Source organism: Delphinus delphis, chromosome 4, assembly GCF_949987515.2.
Source record: "Delphinus delphis chromosome 4, mDelDel1.2, whole genome shotgun sequence".
NCBI lineage: Eukaryota > Metazoa > Chordata > Mammalia > Artiodactyla > Delphinidae > Delphinus > Delphinus delphis.
This window is the reverse complement of record NC_082686.1, coordinates 25,742,583-25,757,034: the sequence shown is the minus strand read 5'-3', so window position 1 is coordinate 25,757,034 and position 14,452 is coordinate 25,742,583. Positions and strand designations below refer to the sequence as shown.

General features: G+C 36.7%; 1 protein-coding gene across 3 annotated transcripts in view; it reads left to right on the top strand.

Moving 5' to 3' along the window:
• The window catches only part of CHODL (chondrolectin), a 347,429-nt gene that overhangs the window by 23,196 nt on the left and 309,781 nt on the right, over positions 1 to 14,452 (top strand). For 2 of the 3 annotated variants that reach the window (XM_060010455.1, XM_060010457.1), the window contains exon 2: positions 9,516 to 9,683. The gene's annotated coding sequence lies outside the window, so the exon portion shown is untranslated. The remainder of the gene's footprint in view (positions 1 to 9,515; positions 9,684 to 14,452) is intronic. The other variant, XM_060010458.1, reaches the window with a different exon arrangement.

The following is a 14,452-nucleotide window of genomic DNA, read 5'->3' as shown; positions in this document are numbered from 1 at the left end:
ATGTAGGTTTTTCAGCGGCACTGCTGGTTGGGTGAGGTGGGAGATGGTGAGCAGAGCGTGAAGACACAGGGAATGTGCTATTTGGAAGCAATAAAAAGTGATGAGTGCCACTTCCAAGGAGAAGCTTCAAGAGCTGAATTATGGTTTGCCATGTTCTCTTTTCTTTTTACTGTGAGATTGGCAATTTTTTATACAAGGGCAGCTTCATCACCTTGAATCTCAGGGTGAAGAATCATGAAGCAGAGTCCCGCAATAACCCATATCTTAAACTTGAAATAAACTCTCTTGCTATCAGTCATTGAGATTTTGGGATCATTTATTGACATAGCACTTCCTAATTCATATAACTAGCTAGTAGGCAATTTCAGTATCCCAAGCATAAATAGTTAGGGATTTAGTCAAAGAACAAGGTACACATCTAAAAGTCCATGTCAGGGAAGAATTGATAGGACTTGGTGACTGATGGGTTGTGAGATGCAAAGAGTTAGAAGAAACTAGCAAGATGACCTTAATGGTTTTGGTTTGACAGAACAAATCTTTTATCAAAAATGATGAAGTATGGAAGGTGGGTTTGAAAGATAGACAGGAAAGAAACCCTTAAATCCTTTTCAAGGAGTTAAAGATATAAGGTGGGGTAAAGAAAAAAAGCTATTGGGCAGAGATCACTGAAAAATTTGGTAGTTCAGAGAAATTTCATAGTACTGAGAAGGCGAGTTTCTTCAATAGAAGTCAATAGAAGGTTTTTGTTTTATTATGTTTTGTTTTAAAGTTAGGCTATACATTTGCATATTTGGAATCATACAAAACATAGGAATCCAGCAGTGTGAAAAGATGCTGGGGAGATGGTTGATAAGTCTAGGATTCAAGGTCCACAGAAATTAGGAAGGGGTGTGACTGAGAACATACATGGAGGAGTAATCTTTGGAGAGGGGAAGGGAAACAACTCCCGTTATAATTTTGGAAAGGAAGGGTAGATATGGAGATAGATAGGCACGAAGATGAGGACAGGGGTTAATATACGACAAGAACTTGATGGCACCAGTGCCTTAATTTTCTGTAAAGTCGGAGAAGTCATCTGCTAAGGAAGAAGGAGGGAGACAGCAGAGAAAAGAGGTCTTGAACTAGTCACTGGGAGGAGCAGAGCTGGTCATGGTTATGGGATTGGTGAATACAGAGGGCTTGTTCGAAGTTAGATTGCAAGAATTCATAACGTGCCAAGTCTGAATGGCTCTCTGTCTTGTCTTGGGAGTGTTTAGTGTCCTGGGTACAGGCAGCAAAAGCCCACAGAAAGGGTGATCCAGGTTTGTAATTTTTATGGTTAAAATTATTTGCCCAAAGTCATACTTGGAGTTTTGTCTAATCCCTTCTCATTGTGTTTTCAGAAAAATACATTGTCTCCTCATGGATATGGTCTATATTCCTGTGGTTCTGACAATCTTCACATTGTCTAGAAATTCATCTCTTTAACCAGTGGAACTTAGATTTCTTTTTTTACTCTTCGTTCTTTATTAACTATGATTTTGGTTTTTGGATAACTTTTCTCACCTTTTCATTTTGGTAAACTTTTCAGATAACTTTCATTGGTGGAAAAATTTTCTGTGTTTTTTAAATGAAAGTTTGCCACCTCATTTAATTCATATGTCAGATAATTAACAAGCATTATTAAGCGCCTAATATATGCCAGATGCTGTGCTAAAGCCCAAGGATACCAAGATAAATGAAATAAGGCACATGTCCTTGATGTGCTTGTAGAGGTCAAAGCTCTGGCTGGGAAGTATAAACAGAAATAACCTACAACACCAGAAAAAGTGTAACTTGAAGCTTCTTAAGCTTCTAGAAATTGTATAACTTGTGTTCTAGTGGCTTTTGCTCTAACTTGCTATTGAGGATCCTACCTCTCTGGAAACATCCCTTCTCTCTCCCTAGTTTCCTCCATCCACAACCCCAGTCCACACACACCTATTACCGGATTGCTTTTCATGAAGTATGGTTAATCACTGCATGGAATGAACCCCCCCCCATCCTGCTTCAGTCCCCACTGATGAAAATGATGCTTACTGTTGACACCATCTCATCGCACTAGTCACCATATTCTCTCCACTCGGTTTTGCCATTTTTGTGCAGAAATGCTGTCACTTCTACAGGCTATTCCGGTGTCTACTGGTATACTGGAACCCTTGAGTATTAAAGATGATTGCTGTTCTATTTTGACAAGAAAGCAAAGTTCTGTATTCCTATCAGATTACATTTATTTAGAGGTGAAGTAGTGCAGTGTTCATGATAGCTGTCAATTGATATGGAAATAACTACTTCTTATATATAGTGCTTGTGGGCCCTGCTTTTAAATAAAATCAGCTGAAACCTACATTTTATGCTTTGTGAAGGTCTAAGCAGTTTCAAAAATTCCCAAGGGCCTATGGACATGTGGGCAGCTCATCTCTGATTCCAGTTTACTGCTTCTGCTGGATTTTTGTTACTATGGTGTCTAATTTTGTTTCCACAGAGGCCTTGTTTAAACGTGGCACATTGCTCCTTATCAATGTTTATAAAGAAACTATCCTCACACAATTAGGAAAGTTTATTGGTGGGAAATAGGGAGAAATGCTTACAATTTAGAAAGGCAAACAAATGAAAATTGAACATTACAAACTCTTATTAGTAAAGTTCTGACAATGGGCATTTTTCACCACCCAAATTCATACCTTTCTCTTTCTTCTTTCCTTTCTCTGCCTTTTACCTCTCGCCTCTCCTACTCAGTTCAGAGGGAAATACATTCCTCATTTTGTCCCATGAATAAAATCCAGTATTCATTTTGGTTGCCTTGGTTTTTCCTTCAGAATGTCTCCCTTTTCCCTGTGAGCTTTATTAAACAAGGAGTTTTCCCAAATGTTTTTTCCTGAGATAGAATTCTGGGGCTACTCTTACAATCATAAAATGGTCAGCCCCATTACAAGACTCACAATTCCATGAATCCAAATGATATGAAAAATTTTGGAGTGTAAAAATTGGTACAACCAATTTGGGAAGAAGTCTGGCAGGATCAGCTTCATGGGTGAGTGACCTGTGTGGTCACAGAGGGTTTAGAAGGGCCCTGCACTTGTTTTAGTGTCCTGTTGTTTCTGTCTTGAAATTCTTAATAATTTTTGAACAAGAGGCTGTGAATTTTCACATATCACTGGGCCCAGAAAGTTACGTAGGTAGTCCTGCAGCTTGTCATTATCTACCAAAACTGAGCAAACCCAGTGAATGACCCAGGGATTTCACTCCTGGGTAAAAATCCAACTGCAACTCAAAACTATCTTCACTGAAAGATGTTACAGAAATATATATCTCAGTATTATTCATAATAGCCAGAAACCTAGAAACAGCCTTATTTCCATGAGGCAATGAATGGGCATGTAAATTCAGTTATATTCGTGCAAACAAATATGATACAGCGGAGAAAATTAATGACCTACTATGACAAATTACAGTGGATTAATCTCGCAAACATAGTATTAGGGAAAATAAATAAGACAAAATAATAGTTTAAGATTCCATTTACATAAAGTTTGTCAGCAGGCACACTTATAATGCTAGAAGAGAGTATAGTGGTTGATTTTGAGGAGCAGAGGGTTATAGTAATTGGGAGGAAACATTATGGAGGCTTCTGGGGTTCTGCTAATGTTTCATTTTTTGACCTGGTTGGAGGTTACAAGTGTAACCTCTCTCTGTAAAGCTGTTACATTTATGTTTTATACACTTTTCTGGATGTGTCTTATATACACAAAAAATTAAAAAAATAATACACAGAATGTTGTTGTTACCAAGGGAAATTGGATTATCTGTTGTGAGCTGAATAGAAGCGCTCTTAAATAATCTCTGATTAAGTAACTCATTGTATTAATAGATACTCTTCATTCCTGCTGTAAAGCATACTGTCAGATTACAAGACTCGCTGTATTGTATCTAGTTAAGTTTCTCATTTGTGTGCCTTTTTAATAAACCAACAAACTTCCATTTGGATAAGATAAGGGCATCTATGCCACTTACACAAAAGGAAACTATCAATAAGGACTTAAGAGAGTTTTCATGGGATTCCAGGCCCAGAACAAAGATAGGTCTTGGTAGGGTCTAGAATAAGGAAATAGAGAGCCAACATGTATTGCTTGCTATCTCTTATCTCTAAATCTTTGTGTACCCTGCTTTATTCTTCTCAGTCTTTAGTTTTATTTTTCTTATACTCAGTCAACTTGGTAAAATATAGCCATGATATAACTTTCGTGACTTCATTTCCTTTTAGTTCTAAAGACAAGGCAGACTCTGATGTATTCTCAGACCTAATTTCAGATTTTATAAAGAGCAACTGATAGTTTAACTTGCCTCAGGTTTTCTTCTCAGGGCCTATTTTAATGCCTGGAATAGTGTCACATAGCAATAACAGTAGTACAATCTGTAGAATCCAAAAAGCTCGTTTCTAATGTTTAACACACATGCATACACAGATTAAGGAGCAGGGCATCAACTCCTCTAAATACTCAGGATGGTACAACTATACTGTCATTCTAATCAATGAATTGGCTTTGGTTTACAATGTGAAGGAAATATTGGCCAAGTACCTTAATAAAAGGTAAAAAACAGAAAGATAATGTTCCTGTGAAACCTTTACTTAAAAGCAACATGGCATTTCAAATGAATGGATCAAAAGTTAACTTTACAAAAAATTGTGTAAGGACATTTGATTATCCATTTTAGGGGAAAGGTTTGTTTACCCACTATACATGGTCATTAAAAAATTCAGGTAGATAATGTATCTAATAGTAATTCTAAGAGCAAAAACAAGCACACAGACTCACAAAGATCATAAAATATAATAGAATTTGTTTAGAAACATGGGCAAAAGAAATGGTTTTTAAATTTTTTATTATTATTTTTTTATTGACGTATAATTGGCATATAATATTGGTTTCAGGGGTACAACATAGTGGTTCAACATTTATATACATTATGAAATGATCTTCATGATAAGTCTAGAAACCATCTGTCACCATACAAAGTTATTACAATATTGTTGGCTGTGTTCCCTATGCTTTATATTGCATCCCCATGCATTTATTATATGACTGGAAGTTTGTAGGTCTTAATCCTCCTTACTTATTTCGTCCATTCCCCCACCCCCTCCACTCTGGCAATTGCCAGTTTGTTCTCTGTGCATCTGTGAGTCAGTTTCTATTTTATTTTATTTGTTCATTTGTTTTGTTTTATAGATTCCACATATAAAAGGAATCATATAGTATTTGCCTTTCTCTGTCTGAATTATTTCACCAAGCACAATACCCTCCAGCTATATCCATGTTGTTGCAAATGGAAAGATTCCATTCTTTTTTATGGCTGAGTAGTATTCCATTGTGTGTGTGCATATGTGTGCATCACATCTTCTTTATCCATTTGAATGTTTTTTAATTGAAATATAGTTGATGTACAATATTATATAAAAGGTGTACGATATAGTGATTCACAATTTTTAAGGGTTATACACCACTTACAGTAATTATAAAATATTGGCTACAGTCCCTGTCCTATACAATGTATACTTGTAGCATGTATCTTTTTTTTTTTTTAACATCTTTATTGGGGTATAATTGCTTTACAATGGTGTGTTAGTTTCTGCTTTATAACAAAGTGAATCAGTTACACATATACATATGTTCTTATATCTCTTCCCTCTTGCATCTCCCTCCCTCCCACCCTCCCTATCCCACCCCTCCAGGCGGTCACAAAGCACCGAGCCGATATCCCTGTGCCATGCAGCTGCTTCCCACTAGCTATCTACCTTACGTTTGTTAGTGTATATATGTCCATGACTCTCTCTCGCCCTGTCACAGCTCACCCTTCCCCCTCCCCATATCCTCAAGTCCGTTCTCCAGTAGGTCTGTGTCTTTATTCCTGTCTTACCCCTAGGTTCTTCATGACATTTTTTTTTCTTAAATTCCATATATATGTGTTTGCATATGGTATTTGTCTTTCTCTTTCTGACTTACTTCACTCTGTATGACAGACTCTAGGTCTATCCACCACATTACAAGTAGCTCAATTTCATTTCTTTTTATGGCTGAGTAATATTCCATTGTATGTATGTGCCACATCTTCTTTATCCATTCATCTGATGATGGGCACTTAGGTTGTTTCCATCTCCGGGCTATTGTAAATAGAGCTGCAATGAACATTTTGGTACATGACTCTTTTTGAATTTTGGTTTTCTCAGGGTATATGTCCAGTAGTGGGATTGCTGGGTCATATGGTAGTTCTATTTGTAGTTTTTTAAGGAACCTCCATACTGTTCTCCATAGTGGCTGAACCAATTCACATTCCCATCAGCAGTGCAAGAGTGTTCCCTTTTCTCCATACCCTCTCCAGCATTTATTGTTTCTAGATTTTTTGATGATGGCCATTCTGACCAGTGTGAGATAATATCTCATTGTAGTTTTGATTTGCATTTCTCTAATGATTAATGATGTTGAGCATTCTTTCATGTGTTTGTTGGCAATCTGTATATCTTCTTTGGAGAAATGTCTATTTAGGTCTTCTGCCCATTTTTGGATTGGGTTGTTTGTTTTTTTTGATACTGAGCTGCATGAGCTGCTTGTAAATTTTGGAGATTAATCCTTTGTCAGTTGCTTCATTTGCAAATATTTTCTCCCATTCTGAGGGTTGTCTTTTGGTCTTGTTTATGGTTTCCTTTGCTGTGCAAAAGCTTTGAAGTTTCATTAGGTCCCATTTTTTTATTTTTGTTTTTATTTCCATTTCTCTAGGAGGTGGGTCAAAAAGGATCTTGCTGTGATTTATGTCGTAGAGTGTTCTGCCTATGTTTTCCTCTAAGAGTTTGATAGTTTCTGGCCTTACATTTAGGTCTTTAATCCATTTTGAGCTTATTTTTGTGTATGGTTTTAGGGAGTGTTCTAATCTCATACCTTTACATGTACCTGTACAGTTTTCCCAGCACCACTTATTGAAGAGGCTGTCCTTTTTCCACTGTACATTCCTGTCTCCTTTATCAAAGATAAGGTGACCATATGTGTGTGGGTTTACCTCTGGGCTTTCTATCCTGTTCCATTGATCTCTCTATATATTTTGTGCCAGTACCATACTGTCTTGATTACTGTAGCTTTGTAGTATAGTCTGAAGTCAGGGAGCCTGATTCCTCCAGCTCCGTTTTTCATTCTCAAGATTGCTTTGGCTATTTGGGGTCTTTTGTGTTTCCATACAAATTGTGAAAGTTTTTGATCTAGTTCTGTGAAAAATGCCAGTGGTAGTTTGATAGGGATTGCATTGAATCTGTAGATTGCTTTGGATACTATACTCATTTTCACAATGTTGATTCTTCCAATCCAAGAACATGGTATATCTCTCCTTCTATTTGTATCATCTTTAATTTCTTTCATCAGTGTCTTATAGTTTTCTGCATACAGGTCTTTTGTCTCCTTAGGTAGGTTTATTCCTAGATATTTTATTCTTTTTGTTGCAATGGTAAATGGGAGTGTTTTCTTGATTTCACTTTCAGATTTTTCATCATTAGTGTATAGGAATGCCAGAGATTTCTGCGCATTGATTTTGTATCCTGCTACTTTACCAAATTCATTGATTAGCTCTAGTAGTTTTCTGGTAGCATCTTTAGGATTCTCTATGTATAGTATCATGTCATCTGCAAACAGTGACAGCTTTACTTCTTCTTTTCTGATTTGGATTCCTTTTATTTCCTTTTCTTCTCTGATTGCTGTGACTAAAACTTCCAAAACTATGTTGAATAAGAGAGGTGAGAGTGGGCAACCTTGTCTTGTTCCTGATCTTAGTGGAAATGCTTTCAGTTTTTCACCATTGAGGACGATGTTGGCTGTGGGTTTGTCATATATGGCCTTTATTATGTTGAGGAAAGTTCCCTCTATGCCTACTTTCTGCAGGGTTTTTATCATAAATGGGTGTTGAATTTTGTCAAAATCTTTCTCTGCATCTATTGAGATGATCATATGGTTTTTCTCCTTCAATTTGTTAATATGGGGTATCACATTGATTGATTTGCATATATTGAAGAATCCTTGCATTCCTGGAATAAACCCCACTTGATCATGGTGTATGATCCTTTTAATATGCTGTTGGATTCTGTTTGCTAGTATTTTGTTGAAAATTTTTGCATCTATGTTCATCAGTGATATTGGCCTGTAGTTTTCTTTCTTTGTGACATCCTTGTCTGGTTTTGGTATCAGGGTGATGGTGGCCTTGTAGAATGAGTTTGGGAGTGTTCCTCCCTCTGCTATATTTTGGAAGAGTTTGAGAAGGATAGGTGTTTGCTCTTCTCTAAATGTTTGATAGAATTCGCCTGTGAAGCCATCTGATCCTGGGCTTTTGTTTGTTGATGGATTTTTAATCACAGTTTCAATTTCAGTGCTTGTTATTGGTCTGTTCATATTTTCTATTTCTTCCTGATTCAGTCTTGGCAGGTTGTGCATTTCTAAGAATTTCTCCATTTCTTCCAGGTTGTCCATTTTATTGGCATAGGGTTGCTTGTAGTAATCTCTCATGATGTTTTGTATTTCTGCAGTGTCAGTTGTTACTTCTCCTTTTTCATTTCTAATTCTATTGATTTGAGTCTTCTCCCTTTTTTTCTTGATGTGTCTGGCTAATGGTTTATCAATTTTGTTTATCTTCTCAAAGAACCAGCTTTTAGTTTTATTGATCTTTGCTATCATTTCCTTCATTTCTTTTTCATTGATTTCTGATGTGATCTTTATGATTTCTTTCCTTCTGCTAGCTTTGGGTTTTTTTTGTTCTTCTTTCTCTCAAGCAGTTGTTTTTAAACATGGTACCAAAAACATAAAGGAGAAGATTGATACATTTGATTACATCAAAATAAAAAACTTAATTTTGATTAACGGCACCATGTAAATTTAAAGACAAGTGTGATGGTCAATTTTTTATGTCTGCTTCGGTAAGCTACAGTCTCCATTATTTATTCAAACACTAACCTAGGTGTTGCTGAGAAGGTATTTTGAAGATGCTGTTAAAGTCCATAATTAGTTGACTTTAAGTAAAGGAGATTATTTTAGATTATGTGGGTGGGCTTGGTTTAATCTTTTGGAAGCCCTTATGATCAGAATTGAGGTTTTCTTGAAGGAGAAGAAATTCTGCCTCATGGACTGCAGCTTCAGTTCATTTGAGCAGACCTGCCCTATGGATTTTGAACTTATTTACCTAGGCGACCTCTACAATTGCATAAGCCAATTCCCTGCAATAACTCTGTTAACAGATATTTCCTACCGGTTCTGTTTTTCTTGATGAACACTGATTAATACAACTGATAGACTAAATATTTGTGAAATCTAAAAAGGAGTATATTTTAGAATAAAAACTTAAAACAGCATTCTAATAATGAGAAAGAACTAGCCTAATAGAAAAATGGGCAAAGGTTACTTTTCAGTTATCTGTTGCTGTGTAACAAACCAGGCTTAAAGCAATAGTTTATTATTTCTCATTATCCGTAGGTTGGAAATCTGTGAGGTCCTTATGCTGGGGTCATTTAATCTGCAGTTACCTTGAAGACTCCACTGTGGCTGGAGGGTCCAGGTTGTCTTCACTCAGATGTGTGGCAATGGGTGCTGGATATTGCCTGAGACTCCTCAGCTCTCCTCCACATGATCTCTCATCTTCTGGTAAGTTGGTCTGGGCTTCCTAATAACACTGAGGTGGCAGGGCTAGAAGAGGGTGAGTGTGGGAGCTACAAGAATAGAGTTTATCCCTGGGGAATGAATAGAGAGCGTTCCTGGAAGGGGAGTTTTGATCTTATCTGAAGTATTTAAATGTTTTAATATACAGTTGTGATTTACCTGTGTAATTAAAAAAATATATAAATATTGTTATAGCCTGAATGTTTGTTAACTCCCCTTTCCCACCAAAAATTTTGTAGGTTGAAACCTAATCCCCAATGGTATTTTGGAGGTGGGGCCTTTGGGATCTGATTAGGTCACAAGGGGGGAGCCCTCATGAATGGGATTAGTGTCTTTCTAAAAGAGACCCCAGAGAGCTCCCTCACCTCGTCACCCATGTGAGGATAAAGCAAGAAGACAGCTGTCTATGCACTACGAAGGGGGATCTCACAAGACACTGAATCTGTTGGCACCTTGATCCTGGACTTGCCAGTTTCCAGAACAGTGAGACATAAATTTCTGTTGTGTATAAGCCACCCAGTCCGTTGTATCAGTTATAGCACCTAGACTGACTCTTTGTCATCTCAACTAAAGTTGCAAAAATGTTACAGCTGACCTGTATTTTTTGTTACCTAGCATTAAGCCAGTAATAGTCATCTCATTTCTCTGCCCAAGTTTCCAACTGGAAGAATAATTGCATGAGATGCTTAGTATGATAAATGAGCAAGTATTCAAGGGTGGTTTGGTGTTAGGATTCCAGTTCTGCTGAAACTATACATTAGGCTTAAACAAAGACACTGTTTCGGTTTTTGGGGATCACTGACAATAGAAGTCTATGTTAACATAACCTCACCACTGGAGCCTTATCTTCTGATCTTCATTTTCTTGGTTGCATTATGAAATCTGGATGTCAGAATTATTGATGACTGTGCCATAACTTGTAAGAAATGGTAGGCTGTCTGAGGCCACCATAAATTGGGACCCATTTCTGTTGCTATGCGTTATGTTCCTAATACAGGAAGTGTTCTGAGACTCTTTTATTTCAACTAAAAAGGGGAAGTGCTTTTCTTTGCATTTGGCAAATATAAAAAAAAAGGGAAGCACTTCTAGTTTGAAGAAGAATTGATCTAATATTATGATGTGTATCCAGTTCCTTCGTATCCAGGCTAGAAATGGACACGAGTTTTATCAGGATAGGCTTTGCTGAAAGCAAAACCAGGAAAAGAAATGCTGATGGGAAGTGTACCATGATAGGTCTGATGGGCAATAAATAAAAAAGAAGAACATTTCCTTCCTCTGCTGAGAGCAACCTTTTGATGAAGTTCTTTCACTGTGAACCTGACTTGGTCTACCATATGATTCTCTGCAGTATGTTGTTCCTAGAAAGGTGGAGAGTGAAGGACAGATGATTCAAATGGCACAGAAGAAAGGGAACAACTGCAACTTGGGTTGCCCACTGCTTAGTGCTCTCAGCAGAAGTCAGATTGAGTAAAACAAAGACCCCTACTAGTAAGGTAGAATTGGAAAGGAACAATTGACCTTATAGGTATCTTTAATCTTTAAAAGTTGTTGGTCTTGAAGATTGTGCTGTGAAATGTCTTCAGCTTGACCTGAGCACATATACAACAATGATAATGAACTCTAACAGCAGCCAGAGCATCATACTTCTCTACTGCAGATGCTGCTTATGAATATCTGGGAAATTGGGCAGTGACCAGATAAGTACAGGTGTACCTTGGACATATTATGGGTTCGGTTCCAGAGTACCACACTAAAGCGAATATTGTGATAAAGCAAGTCACACAATTTTTTTGGTTTATCAGCGTATATAAAAGTTATGCTTACAATATACTGTAGTCTAATAAGTGTGCAATAGCATTATGTCTAAAAAGTACATGTCTTTATTAAAAAATACTTTATTGCTAAAAAATGCTAACCATCATCTGAGTCTTCAGTGAGTCTTAATATTTTGCTGGTGGAGGGTTTGAAATATTGCAAGAATTACCAAAATGTGATTCAGAGACACAAAGTGGGCAAATAATGTTGGAAAAATGGCACCAATAGACTTGCTTGAAGTAGGGTTGCCACAAACCTTCAATTTGTAAAAAATGCAATATCTGCAAAGAGTAGTAAAGTGAAGTGTAAAGAAGGTATGTCTGTAGAGGACACATTTTTATTTCTTCCTGTTTACTATGAGGAGGATGCAGAATGAAATGAAAAATGAGCTTATGAAAAATCACCTTTTTTTCTTTTAAGCTGTAGCCATGTTTATGTGTAAGGACCTGACACTATTTGACATGAGGTAGAGACATTGAGAAGCAGTTAGTTAAAATCAATTTTCACAGACTTTTCAAAGTGGCTCTTTTAAAGGACCTTTCCTTAGGCCAATAATTGAATCGTCCAATTGGGACCATAAGTCCCTGATGTGATAACTGTGGAATTTTCTCTTTAATAATGAATGTTTATTTGTCCTGGTGTGGAAATTAATCTTGAATGCATGTTAATGCATTAATGCAGAATAGCATGCTCTTAAGGGTCATGTTGTTCCTGTGGCTTCCTTTAGAGATATAACGATGCTCCACCTTTCCAAGGTTAGAAGGAGCAGAAGTTTAGAGATAAGTGTTTATATAACCATTATGTAGACTTTTGGTAGCTCCCCTCCTTGCCCCCAGCTGCATTTTTGCTGAGAAATATGTTTCATTTTCTTTGCTGACATCCATCTGACAGTGACTAGTGGGGTGAAAGTGGTGGGCACATAGACAAACTTCTTAGAAATAGAGATTTAATGATTCCTTTATTATCAACCTTATTCTGTATGAGGTGAACTAACTGAGAGTTAATTGATTGACTTCTACTGGCCAAAGCTGAATATGAAATGAGATGCTTAGACTGTTTTAGAAACTTTTATTTTTGTGCAATACTAATCACCCTCTATACCTAAAAATATTGAGTTACAGTTGCTTCATTGCAGACTGGAAACTTTTAGAGTTCTCCTTTGCCTGCTAAATTAGGGGCATAACATAGGAATCTACCTAATGCTAAATTGGGAATATGGACTTGAACTCTCTATTGCTTTCACCCTGGGGCCCCTTCCCTCACATGGGAGGTGCTTAGTATGTGTTCAGTAAAGACTGTGGAAAGGATTTCTCAGTTTGGGAATGTATTACTGGGTGTGAATATGGAGAAATCATTCATAGATTGGTAGATTACTATTGTGTGATTTTAAAAAATGCTTCATGGGGTACATATAACTCTATGGAATGCTAAATTTGGATATGGACTTAGAATATCTCATTGTGTAACAATTTGATTACTTTCAACTTTCTTCTTCTGACTGGAAACTGATTTCACCAGTTTTATAAACCCCAAGTACAGTGTTAATGGTGGTTGCAACAGTAACATGCTGGAGACATGAAGCTACTTAAAACAATCTAGTCTTTGTTTCTTTTTGTGAATAATTTCTGGAAGGAAATGGATTCCCAGTTCTCAGATGTAATTTAGCTGTCTTTAGGATGCAATTTCTAGAAAGCTGCAGAGTCATGCTGGGTAATACATTTGGCTCAAGAAGTTTTCCAGATTAAATTGTCTGTGTGAGAAGTGTAAACGCATATATATTCTGGAAGTGCAGCCTAATTGTGTCACATCCTTGGCTTTTCAGTTGCAAGTTAAATATTATATATGTGTTTGAAAAAAAAACTTCTCGTTAAGAATTATGGATTAAAGGTGTTTTGTCTCCATTTCATTCACTCAGAAATTGCCATAATAAACATGTCATTAAGATGTTTTCAACAAAAGAGCAATTCTCTTCTAAGAAATTTTCAGCCTACCACCTTGACCAAATGAATCAAAATGGCCAGTTTAAAAATAATTATGCTTTCTTTTCTTTCCCTTAAATAAAGTTACCTGCCTGAAGTCATGGGATTAATAATAATATTCCTAGATTCATTTCATGATTGCAGATGACATTCATTGAATGAATAAATGGCTACTCTTGACCTCCCGTTGTCCATCTTTGAGACAGTTTCTCTGAGAACAAACCGTGAATTAAAGAAACACTGAAGTGTTTATTTAGTAGAATCTGTGCTATTATTGTCATAGTTGTAAGTGCTATACACTTACAACTATATATACAATATACAATTGTTCTATTCCTTTCTCTTGAAATCTTACAGCCTGACTTTAAGCTCTTCTGTTCTATTACTTTTCTTTCCTCTTGGAAGCACTTACCTTTAATCTCCAGGAGAGTGTTAAGCAGATTCAATTAAAACTGCATGACAACCCTGACACAGTCGCCAGGGGAGTGCTAATGCAGAAACCACCAAAGCAGCTTATCTTAGAGTTTCCAAATAAACCTGAAAATTATATAATGAGTGGATTTGCTACTGCACATAAGATTTAGAGTAGTTGAAATTTTGAATTGCCCTTGGAAATGGGGGAAAAATCACTTGATTTGGGGGAACAGAATTTTCACAAAAATCTGAAGTGCTATGAAACAATCAGGGCATTTGGATTCCAGACTTGCATGGTTTGGTGTTTCTAGTACTTCATTTGTCAAATAATTTATGGGACATTTGTCAGGTATGACATTTGTCAAGTAAGTTTTGAGGATTAAACAAGGATATCTCAGCAAAGCCTCAGAAATATGTTAAAGGCAATCCAACTATTTGTTCAACTGAATGCCAATGCCTTTGATCCAGGAAGAAAAAGATTTTGAGGAGTTCACATAACTGCCAGGGAATCTTCTTATATGTATCCTTGGAGCTTTCAGGCTTAGA